The following is a 13,257-nucleotide window of genomic DNA, read 5'->3' on the forward strand; positions in this document are numbered from 1 at the left end:
GAATCCAGCCAAAAACTAAAGGACAAATACTGTATGGTCCCACTGATGTGAACGGACATTCGAGAATAAACTTGAAATATGTCATTGGTAACAGAGTTCAGCAGGAGTTAGAAACAGGGTAAGACAATGGGTAATTGAAGCTGAAGGGATACAGACTGTGCAACAGGACTAGATACAAAAACTCAAAAATGGACAGCACAATAATACCTAATTTTAAAGTAATCATGTTAAAACACTGAATGAAGCTGCATCTGAGCTATAGGTTTTTGTTTTGTTTTGTGTTGTTTTGTTTTGATTTTACTATTATTACTTTTATTTTTTTCTCTATATTAACATTCTATATCTTTTTCGGTTATGTTGCTAGTTCTTCTAAACCAATGCAAATGTACTAAGAAATGATGATCATGCAGCTATGTGATGATGTTAAGAATTAATGATTGCATGTGTAGAATGGTATGATCTCTAAATGTTGGGTTAATTTCTTTTTTTCTGTTAATTAAAAAAAAAAAAAGAGAAGGGATAATTGGAGATGAAGGGATAAAAAAAAAAAAAAAAATAGTAGCCTAGGATGTGCTAGGGTAGTCTAAGGGGGTGCACGCATAGTTCAGTGGTAGATCTCACCTGCCATGCAAGAAACCAGGGTTCAATTCCCAGTCCATGCACTTCCTCCCCAAAAACAAACAAGCAAACAAACAAATTCAACAAATGTTGCTGCAATAACAGAATACTCACATGGAAAAATAATGAAATGTGACCCTGCCATACAGCATACAAAAAACAAAACTGCAAAAAAAAAGTACCCTGCTTTATTCAGGGAAAATATTCTGCTATCATCTATTCCATAGAATATCATTTTGAAAAACTGTGGGTTATCAGTGATTAGATTTATTTCCTGACCTTTTCTCATGTCATTGTCAGCAGTATAAAGACCACCACTTCAATGTGGGGAGAATATAGGATACCCCCAATAGTCATTTGGTTCTGCTACTCCATTTTCCAATTTTGAGCCATGAAGAAAAAAATGTTTCCCCTAGATAAAGAAGTTATGAACTATCACATTATTATAATTGTTAACCAATTAATTACTAATTTGCAGAGCTCCTACTCTGTGCTAAACATAGTAACAGTATAAAAGGTAAAAAGATGTCTACTACTCAATCTCTCCTTTCCCAAGTAGAGGAACATGGATGAGTGCGGACAAATTCACAAGAAATACAGTGCATTTCTATGCAGAAGAATAGATGCACAATTAACCAAAATATGAAGGTATTAATAGTGTCTATAGAAGTACTTAAGCAGTGCTATCTAGTGAGAAGCATGTAAATACCAATTCAAGATGTTGAGAAGGAACCATATACATAGGATAAAACATCGATTATATTCTCTTCAAAGTTTGAATTTATGGGTGAAAATGGATATTGTACCTTCACAAGACCATTCAGAAAAGGAATATCTGTATTCTACAATTTAACACCCAATTCTTCCATTAAGTGTTGTGTGATGACGCACAAAGCCCCTTCTAGAGATACACTGACAAGAGGAGAAAATCATAGAGGCAACTTGGTTAGAGCTGAAAAGTTATGATGTCATCATTCATTTTCTCTTTTAAATTGCAGCAAGTATTCCATTGAGGAGATCATTCAACCACATCTCAGTTGGAAAAACTAAGATCAGAAGGAAATTTTAACTTAAATTATCCTGACACCAGTCTCATCAGCTTTCACTGCATTCAGACTTGTTTTCAGCTACTCATTCTCAGGTTTCTCTTATTTCACAGGATACACAAATTGAGAGCCATGAAGTTGCACGACAGTTTGTTTTAAGACCCTGGAATTATCATGCTGATTAGTTGTCATCTTTTTTTTCCTTCTTTTCTTTTCCTGCCTTGCTTTTTTCTCTACTTTCTTTTTTCTTTCCTCATATATATGTATATGAGGATTGAGCAATGGTCACTAAAAATGAAGAATGAATGACAGAGTCAAATAATATTTTAATCAATTTGGATAAAACAGAAAATCATTCACAAAGTTCCCAAATATTTTGTGTTTGTGGGTGTTTTAATGCTTTCTTTTAATTACAAAACTAATTCATATTATTGATTATTATTTTATAAATAAGGGGTAATGTAAAAATGAAAATTCCCCTAATTCTTATCTCTCTCTTTCTCCCCAGAAGTCTTTTTAGCAATTAAGTGTGCAATCTCAGGTATAGCTTATGACAAAAAAATGGAATTATACTGCTTATAATCTTACTAAATGCAATATTTTTTATTATGCTTGTATGAAATTAATATATTTTGGATACAATCCAGGAAAAATTATATATATGTACTTATTTAGTAATTATTTCAAGTTCATAGAAGTGTCATCTTTTATGAAGTCATTCTATAACTATAAATATATGCATTGTTTCCAATTATTATTGATTATAAACAATGCTATAATGGAGATATTTCAACTGGAGGATTTACATATTGGTTTTTTAAAAATGCAAGACATATTTCCATATGCATAGAAATGGATAAGAAATATTTGATATTTAAATTTTTATGAAAGATGGATGTTTCTTTTTGTAAAATAATGTCCACAATGTCAAAGGATATGAGTATTATAAATACTGATTTTTATTAAGTGCACTTCAACATACTATTCCAGTTTAAACTTCAAGATTTCCCAAGAATGTGCTCATTTCCCTACATTTTTCCTACTCTGTATATTGCCAAACTTTTCAATATTTGCCTGTCTAAAATTTGAATGTCTGATATTTATGTTTTAACTTTTATTTCCTAAAATTATTAAGAATATTTGAAATAGTTATGTCATTTGTTTGTAAGTGATTGTTTTCCTGTGAACTATTTCTTCAAATCATTACCTTTATTTTTGATAGGCTTTAGTGTTTACTCAGAAAGCCGTAAGTCTTTGAATTGTCATGCTCAATCTTTCTAATAGTCCCATTATTCTTCAGGCTATATTAGCAGCATTTTTTGGTTGCAGGTTTCTTAGTATGTGGTCACATTTCTTTCATATTTTGCTTCATAGCACTTGAGAATTGAACGTTGCCCAACAAGATCTACCTAAATCTGAGAAGATTGGGGGAAGAAAACACAAAACAAACATCAAATTTTCTTATACTCAATTTGAAGCTGTTATGTACCTCAGGAAAGCCATGTCCTTTTTCCTGATCCAGGGTTGTGGAGCAGCCAAGTTTCTTTAATTCTGTTCAGTTTTGTGGGGTGGAAACTTTGGATTTTTCCCAGGGAGATATAGCATACCAGTTGTGGTCTTTTGATTAGATGGAGATGTTACTCTGCATATTCAAGGTGGGCCTTGATTAGTTTATGGGAGCCCTTTAGGAAGGAACCACTTTGGAAGAAACTTCAGAGCCAACACAGTGCAAGATGTTTGGATATACAGAGAGAAAATGTCCCCAGAGAAGTTGTTTGAAACCAGAAACCAGAGGACCAGTAGACAACTGCCACATGCCTTTCCAGCTGACAGAAGTGTTCCTGACTCATTACACTGTCTTGAGTCAAGGTATCTTTTCCTGGATGCCTTAGTTTGGACATTTTTATGGTCTTAGAACTATAAATTTGTAAGTTAATAAATTCCCTTTATAAAAGTCAATCCATTTATGGTATATTGAATTTACAACAGCATTAACACAGTATAACACATGGTATGGTTTCTTTCTTAAAATTTAAATGTTTGGGTTGTAATCTGATTTTGTGTAAGAAATAAATTGACATCTACACATTTTGTTTTCCATGTGGGCCTTGCCAATTATTAGGCTGTGTTTGAATTAATATTAAATATATGTATTACACATAAATATCTTTTTTTGTTAGAGAAGTTGTAAGTTTACAGAAAAATTGTGCAGAAAATATAGGGTTCCCATATACTTACTCCCATTGTTTGACCTTTTAAATGATATTTGGATAAATGTTAAGGATAGTTTCTCTTCATTGCACTATTCTTTCATACAGAATTTGGCTGCCTATTTTCATGATCATATTTTCCCATTCCCTATTTGTATGAAATATTAGCCTTATTTAGTTCACATAGAAATTTGTATATTCACCCACATTCTTCTATATTAAAAATAATGTCAAACACACACACCTGCACACATATATACACATATGGCAAAGACGATAATCATTTTAGATGAAAAAACAATAAAAAGGTAGATTAAATTTCCAAGATCCTACTATCAAGTAGTATTGGACAGGGCTTGTTTCAGGGGATTTGGGGGGTACTTTGGAAGAAAATAGTCTTGTATTCAATTTCTTCATAACAGACCTAATTAAGAGATGGAGTGTGTTGAAAGGGAGAGAGAGAACTTGATATTCAAGTACATGGTTTATCTACTCAAGTAATTTTAAATTACCTCAAGAATAATAATCAAATGAGATGTGTTTTGAGATAGAATATCTTTATGTAATAGTTATTTCCACATGCTATTAATTGATTATTTGGAGCTCCAGTTTGAGTCTGAGATTTTTTCAGGAACTTAGGAAGTTAAGTCTTGATTTTTTGATGCTTGTATTATCAATGGTATAGCCTTGACAGGATTTAAAATTTTTCTTCCTTGGAATTAAAGAAAATATTACTAGTGCTTAAGGATGAATATGGTAAAGCAGAGTTCCTGGGTTCAAATATCAGCTTTTCACCTTTTTAGATTTGCTCAACATACATGTCCTTTTTGGTAAATCAGGATTAATAACATTAACAGATGCATATTGTTGCTCCCTTAATGTTGGTTGTTATTTTTATCACTGATATTGCTCTCCAGATAGAGTAGAGACAACAAATGTATAGAATGCATGATTGCACCCTAAGCCATTTCTTCCTTTTGGGTTTTTCTGACAACCCTGATCTGGAGAAGATCTTATTTGTGGCCATCTTGATTGCATATTTCCTGACCCTTGTGAGAGACACCACAATAATCTTGGTGTTTCTCAAGGACCACTACCTCCAAGCTCCCATGTACTTCTTCTTCACCCACCTATTTTTCTGGGAACTCATTTTCACCACTGGCTCCATCCCACTGCTGCTCTATAACCTTACTGGATGCACAAGGACCATCAACTACACAGGCTATGATAACATCTTTTCCTGTTCCTGGGTCTCCGGGGTGTGGAGTGCCTGCTCCTTGCAGTCATGGTATGTGACTGCTTTGTTGCAGTCTGCAAGCCCTACACTATATTATAATCATGAATCCAAGGTTCTTCCTGGTGTTGGCATCTGGGTCTGGGGCTGTGTGGTAGCTAATTCCTTGGCCATGTTTCCATTGACTCTGCACTTACCATGTTTTGGGCATCTTCACATGAACTACTTCCTATGTGAGATATCAGCCCTGCTCCAGATGGCCTGCATCAATACTGTGGCCATTGAAGGCATTGAATTTGTGCTGGCCTTGTACTCTCACCCTTTGCTTTCATACTAGTCTCCTATGGTTACATAGTGAGGGCTGTGTTTCAAATTTGGTCAGCATCAGGGAGACAAAGATCTTCAACGCCTGTGGTTCCCATCTCATCATGGTGTGACACGTCTATGGAAACATCATCTACATGTACATGCAAACCTGAAAAAAGCTCCTCCCAGGACCAGGGCAAGCTTCTCACTCTCTTTTATAACATTGTTACCCCACTCCTGAACCACCTGATTTAGAGAATGGTTATAAAAAGAGGGCCTGAGGTCACTGAAGAGGGGTTACTGCTGAGTAAATGATAGAGTGGAAATGAGCATGGGCAAAAAAGACAGTTGGATGTCAATAAACCACACCCCATGGCTGGATACCAAATCCATTATGAGTCCATTATGAGTCAAATCCATTATGAGTACGTGGTAGTATTGAGTTAGCTCTGGTCTTGCACCATGACTCAGTACTTATTTGCCATTTCTTGGATTTCTATAAGAAATCCAAAATTCAAATTTGTATGTCTGGATGTGTATACTCTCCCCAATACATATTATACTAAAACCCCTACAGATGATCTATAAACTTGACCAAAGATCAAAGGGCAATGAACACTTATAATGGTGAGCTTCTCTTACCTTATACCAGAGTGCCTACAGGAAACACATTTTCCTAATTAGAGATATTTTTTGCCTTTAAATCATTAACTGCATTCTTGGTGTTTTAGTCAGAAAGATTACAAACCTTCTGTCATTGCTCTTGACATGGACAAACTGTGTGGTCATCCCTTATCTGGCAAACATCAAACATGGAAATTCAGCACAATTTGGTGTTTCTACCTGCCAACTTTCTATCCAAGGCCTTTCATTGAAATATTGTTTTCTTCTATGCTTCACCCCAGTCTTTGTCACTTTCCCCAAACTCTTGTCTGGGAATCTTGGGAAACCAAGAAGTTAACCTATAGTAATGATAACAGGCTCATTTAAACCTAAAATTAATTTTTAAATGATACATAGGCCATTTAAATGCTAATGTGTCATTATTTCTCAAGTACATTTCATTATAGTTTTTAGAAGAACCTGATATTTTGCTGATTTCCTGCTATATGTCAGGTACTTTGGATTTATCTGATCTTCCCAAAATTTATCTGAGACCAGCATGACTATAATTTACTCCATTTGATTCAATTAAGACTTGAGTTTTGGAAGTTAAATCATTTGCTCAAGGAGAATTGAATCAGGGATTTACTCCAAGTTCTGATTCCTAATTCCTGCTGTTTATACTGTGATGTGAATTTTAAAAAATATGTATTTCAGCTCAGAATCCTAATTTATTTAATTTTCAGGTGTAAAACTCAATGACAACAATTACATTTGAATTATTGCCCTATATCACCACTATCTGTCACGAAAACTTTTTCATCACCCCAAACAGAAACCCTGTATTTATTAGACAATAACTCTCTATCTCCTTTCTAACTCCATGTAAACATTTACTATACCTCCAGTTTCTATGTATTTGCTAATTTTTGATATTTCATATAAGCTACATCACACAAGATATGGTTTTTTAAAATCTAGATAACTTTACACAACATTAGGTCATCAAGATTGTTGCTTATGCTAGAATTCATTATTTTCTATGGTTGAGTAATATTCCATTTTATGAATAAACCACATACTTCATCTATTCATTTGTTGATGGATACTTGGATTGTTTTCACATTTTTAAGCAAATTTATGGAGATATGTTCACATACTATACAATCCATCGACAGTGCACAATCAATGGCTTTTAGTATAATCACAGTGTTGTGCATTCATCACCACAATTGATTTTATAACATTTTCATTACTTCAAAATAAAACCCCCATATACTGTATCAATCACCACTCAATCCCTCTATTCTTTCCCAGCCCTATATAACCATTAATCTAATCCCATCTCTATAGTTTTATTTGCATTTACATGTTATAAAATTTGAACCATAATATATGCAGTACTGTGTGTTTGTTTTCTTTTACTTAGTACACGCTTTTAAAATACTATTTATACATATTTTGAATTAGCGAAGTTGCAAATTTGTATAAAAGTCATGCAAAAATACAATGTTCCCTTGTACCCCTATTGTTGACACTTTACATTGGAACCTTACAAAGGAATTATCCACTGTTACAATTGATAAAGGAAGAGTTAATTACTACAAACTATATTCCATAGTTTGCAATAGGGTATACTTTTCCCATAAACCGACCTTATTATTAACACTTGTAAGATTGATGTGCATTTATTATAATTTATGAAATATCTTACTTTTATTTACACTATTAACCATAGTGATTGTCCACAACAGGGTTCACAGTATTGTATAGTCTATGCTTTATCCTCTAACTTTCCTTCTAGTAACAGAAACAACCCCAAACTTCCTCTTTCAACTACATTCATAAGCATAATTCAATGTTGTTAATTACACTCACAGTAATGTGCTTTGATCACCACTATCCATTTCAAAGCATTTAAAATCAATGTAATAGAAATGAGGCACAAATTAAGCATCAGCTCCTCATCCTCTACTTCCATTCTATCTCCTTGTAATCTATGCTCTAGATTCTAACTTTTGGAGTTTGCTCACTATAATTAGTTCATATCAGTAACACCAGGCAATAGTTGTCCTTTTGTATCTGGCTTTTCTCACTCAAGATCATGTTGTTGCATGCCATCAGGAATTCATTCCATCTTATAACTGAATAATAAAACATCATATGTATATACCACATTTTCTTTAGTCATCCATCAGTTGATAGATACTAGGGTTGTTTCCATCTTTTTTTCAATTATGGATAATGCTGCTATGAACCTAGGTGTGAGAATGTCTGTTGGATCACTGCTTTCAGTTATTCTGGGTATATACCTACTAACAGGATTGCCAGATCATATGGCAATTATATACTTAGCTTCCTAAGGAACAACCAAGCTGTCTTTGAGAGTAGCTGTGCCATTTTACATTACCACCAGGAATGAATGAATGCTCCTATTTCTCCATATCCTCTCCAATGCTTGTAATTTTCTGTTTCTTTTCATAGTGGTCATTCTAGTCGGTGGGAAAAGGTATCTTATGTACTGATTGCATTTCTATAATAACTAGTGATGCTGAGTATCTTTTCATGTGCATTTTGGCAATTTATATTTCCTCCTTGGTAAAATGTCTATGCAAGTCTGTTGCCCTTTTTAAATTGGGTTGTTGGTCTTCTTATTGTTGTGCTTTAGGGTTTCTTGATATATTCTGGATATCAGACACTTATTGGTACATAGTTTCCAAATACTTTTTTATTGAGTGGACTGCTTGTTTGCTTTCTTGAAAAAGCTCTTTGAAACACAAAAGTTTCTAATTTGAGGAAGTTCCATTTTTCCTTTTTTCTTTCATCGCTTGTACTTTGTATGTAAAGTATAAGGAACCACTGCCTACCAGAAGATATTGAAGAGGCTTATTTTCATTTCCTTCTATGAGTTTTATGGTGCTGGTTCTTATATTTTTATCTTTGATCCATTTTGAGTCAATTTTTGTATAAGGTATGAGATAGGGGTCCTCTTTCAATTCTTGTGCAGATGGATATCTAGTTTACCCAGCCCCACTTGTTGAAGAGACTGTTCTGTCGCAGTTAAAGGGATTTGGTAGCATTGTCAAATATCAGTTGGCCATAGATGTGAAGGTCTGTTTTTGAACTCTCAATTTGATTTCATTGGTTGATATATCTATATTTATGTTATTTCTATCCTTTTTGACCACTATAGCTTTGTACAATGCTTTAAAGTTAGAAAATGTGAGTCCACCTACATCATTTTCCTCCATCTAATTCTTGCTCTGGGTATGTGGTACAAGTTTTCACCTGGCTCAATTTTTCCAGTTTTTTCACTCACAGAAGAAATCTTTCTTTCCTCAATTTCTTCTCCCAGAAACTTGAGAAGATGTGTTTGTTTTACCTTTCTCTATTTTTTCTCACCTTTTGATGATTTTAGCTGCTTATACATGGAATACAAATTCTGGGAGGTAGATCACTCTGGAAAGGAAATTCTCAAGTCAGTATTTCCAAGCCAAACTATGGTCAGGGACTTATGAATGGGGTATGGACCAGTTCCAAGGAGTCCTGGAGAGTAGGGCAAACAAATCAGTGAAAATCCTTTTAGACAGCTCCCTCAAGCTGTGCTTTCTTGGCCTCTTCAACAAACTGTTCCCTTCAGCCCTAAGGAAGTTCTGCATATTTAAACCTCTACTGCCTTTCCCAGTTAAGAACAGGGTTGAGCCAATGGCTATGATATTCCCTGTGTGCAGTGGACTAAAACATCAGTTCAGAATCAGGATGCAGCAATCTAAGTTTACTGAACAAAGGCCATGATCATTACTCATCAGTGTCCCCACCCTATGCTTTTGTGGAAAAGGGCACCAACATCCCTCTCGATCTGCAGCAGCTGGCTAGGGACTGAAGCTGAAGCAGCTCACCTCAAGAGAGAGAATGGCCACCAGTAGGCACAATGGAACAAGTTGCCCACAGTTCTTTTCTGCAGCTTCTCAACCTCTTCATCCTGCTCTTCCTTGCATGCTGCCATGCTCCCTTGGCTTCTGGGGTCCCAAAATAGTTGTTCCTGACAGGTTCTGCCTGTTCACTAACCATGTTTGGAGGAGTAGTGAGTCCTGAGGTTCTGTACTAGGCCATCTTCCCCAGAACTTCATTTTTTGATTATTGTGAATAATACTCCTCTAAGCATTGGCATATCTGTTAAAAGTTTCTGTTTTTTTTAACTTTTCTTTATTAATTAAAAAAATTAACAAACAAAACATTAAGATATCATTCCATTCTACATATACAATCAGTAATTCTTAATATCATCACATAGTTGCATAGTCATAATTTCTTAGAACATTTGCATCGATTTAGAAAAAAAAATAAAAAGACAACAGAAAAAGAAATAAACCCACTTGGGATTTCTTATTCCTCACTGACATTGCTATGCCTTTAAAAAATAAATTTTTATAAAAATCAAACTAATTTTTAACCAATGTTTTATCTGTTTATTCCTCTCTCTGATCCTTACTAACTAAATAACATCTTTAGGAATGAAAGCAACTACTCCTGCTTGGTTTGTTTTTGGCATTGTTTTTTTCTCTTAATCTCTTCCTCTCTCATTCTGAGACTTTCGCTTTCAGTCTTTGTTTCCCAGATGAAAAGGCAGTTTGATGATAGCCTATCAATTAAAATGCAGAGATTTTTCAGGATTTTGGAGCTTGGAAGCAGAAATCCATTGTAGATTTGACTTTTAAACTGACACCCAAAAATTTTGTTTGTATTTATTAAACATAGTGGGTGAAGGATATTTTAGGTGGAGAGAAAATGTCCTGAGTGTACCCTGGGTTGAAAAGACTCATGTGACTTAAATGTATATAAATATAAAAAAAAGTTTTTGTTTTTAATTCTTTGGAGTGTATACCTAGAAATGGGATTGACAGCTATGGTGGTTTGAAGTTGTATTTACCCCAGGAAACTTTTTTCTTTTCATTAATCTTTTCCCGTTAATCACAGCTGTGGCAGTGAGCCCATTTTAGGCAGGATCTTTTGGTGAGACTAATTAACTTATAATGTGACCTATCTTATCAGGTGGGTCTCAATCCTCTTACTGGAGTCTTTTTTAAAAGGAAGAAATTCAGACAAAGAGAGAGAAATCCATAGATGCAAGAAGCTGAAAATAAAGAAACATGGAAAAGAAGGGAGATACTAGCAGACACTGCCATGTGCCTTCCTATGAGGCAGAGGACCCAAAGATTACTAACAGCCATGCTTAGGAAAGAAAGCATCACCTTTAGGATGTCTTCATTTGGACATTTTCATGGCCTTAAAGCTGTAAGATTGTAAGCTAATAAATTCCTGTTTTAAAAAGCTAACACATTTTATAGTACCTGCTTTTAGCAACTTTGTAAACCAAAACAGCAGATAATATGGTAATTCAATGTGTATCTTTCTGTGGAACTGCAAAGCTGTTTTCTACAGGAACTATACCATTTTACCATATCATTTAACAAATGTCAGAGGGTTCTGAATTCTCTGAATCCTTACCAGCCATCCTAATTTTCTGTTTTATTAATAATAACCATTCTATTGGGCATGATATTGTGTCCCACTGTAGTTGTTATTTGTGTTCCTCAAATACTATTTATGTTGAACATCTTTTCAAGTGCTTATTGGCCATTTATATATCATTTGGAGAGACATGTCTATTTAAGTCCTTTGCCCACTTTTGAATTGGGTTCTTTGTCCTTCTGTTGTTAAGTGATAGATGTTATTCATATATTCTGCACAGTAAACTCATAAGATCTGTGATTTCCAAATCATCTTCCATTCTGTAAACCATTTTTCCACTTCTTGATGTTATCTTTTCATGAAAAGTTTTTCTTTTATTTTGATTAAGTCCAACTTATTTATGTTTTCTTTGAATACCTTTTGGTGTATATTGAAGAATCTGTTGCCTACTACAATAGCCTGAAGATTTTCCCCTTTATTTTCTTCTGAGAGTTTCATGGTTTTCATTCCTAAGTTTTAAGTCATTGATCCATTCTGGATTCACTTTTGCATGTGCTACATCAATTTTGAAAGGCAAAAATCTTCAAGCATTTGACACATTATATCAGACACTTTAGGACTAAAGACCATGCATTGTTTCCATTTTGTATATTATACAAATCAGTGTTTATCCCACTAAATATGCAAACAAAATTTATGGGGATCTTGTTAATATGTAGCTTTTGTTGCAGTATCTATGGATTGGGAATCAGATTCTGTATTTCTGCACACCTCCAAAGGTATGGCTTTGCTGCTTTCAGAGAAAGACACAGTCAGTAGTTAAAGTGACAGGGCAAACTTTATTAAAACTTCTGAAACAGAGGAGAAAAGAAGCAAAAGAAGCAACTCTAACATAGAAGTAGCTATACTTTCTAAAGTACACAAGATGGAAGGGAAATGGGAAACTGGAAAATTACTGAGAGCCTTTGGGGAAGATCTAAGAGGGAAGGGAAAAGTGGAACTGGAAAATTACCAAGGAGTCTGGGGAACTTCAGAGTGGGTCTTACTTATAGAAGAGAGACAGATAGTTGTGCAGCCCTTATGAGAATAATATAAGAACTCAGGATGGAGTCAGGTCTCCACACAGGTATTGTCTAACATTAAGGAAGTCCACATTCAAGTTTAGAAAAGACTTGTGTGCAAATTTTGGACAAATATCAGGGCCAAGCAGAGTCTCTTGCAAAGATTTGTACTGCTTTTCCTCAGTTCACACTCTGAACACCACCATTTTTACTGGCATTTGGAAGGCAAACATATTCTGGAATAAGTTGAAACAGTATTCATAGACTGTGGTGAAATAAACTGGGGGGGTAATTGCCCTCATTTAGCCTCTACTCCCTCAAGGACCTGAATTCCTACCCTGTCTCATTCTCAGTATCTACCATTGCACCTTACCTGGGAGAAGAAGGGCTCAAGATCCAACCACAAGGAAGTCATTTAAGGGTAGACAAAACAAAGCCCACTAGAAGGAGGATTTCCCTTTACCTAGGAGATTGTTGAATATTAGGAACCCCAATAATAACAACTAGTTTCATCATTCATCCCTTTGCCTTTCACTCAAATTTTCTTTCATCTTTTCCCACCCCTTTACAAGCTATTCTACTCCCCCTCATTGGACCCTTAATTATTTATCTATTAATTTCCCTCCTAGCCCTTGTTTTTTTTTTTTGGAGAATTCTGCATCTTCGGGTTTCAGAGCCTCTTTGGCATTGGAACCATTTGGTGGTTT

The sequence above is a fragment of the Tamandua tetradactyla genome, chromosome 9 (genome assembly GCF_023851605.1).
Source record: "Tamandua tetradactyla isolate mTamTet1 chromosome 9, mTamTet1.pri, whole genome shotgun sequence".
Classification (NCBI taxonomy): domain Eukaryota; kingdom Metazoa; phylum Chordata; class Mammalia; order Pilosa; family Myrmecophagidae; genus Tamandua; species Tamandua tetradactyla.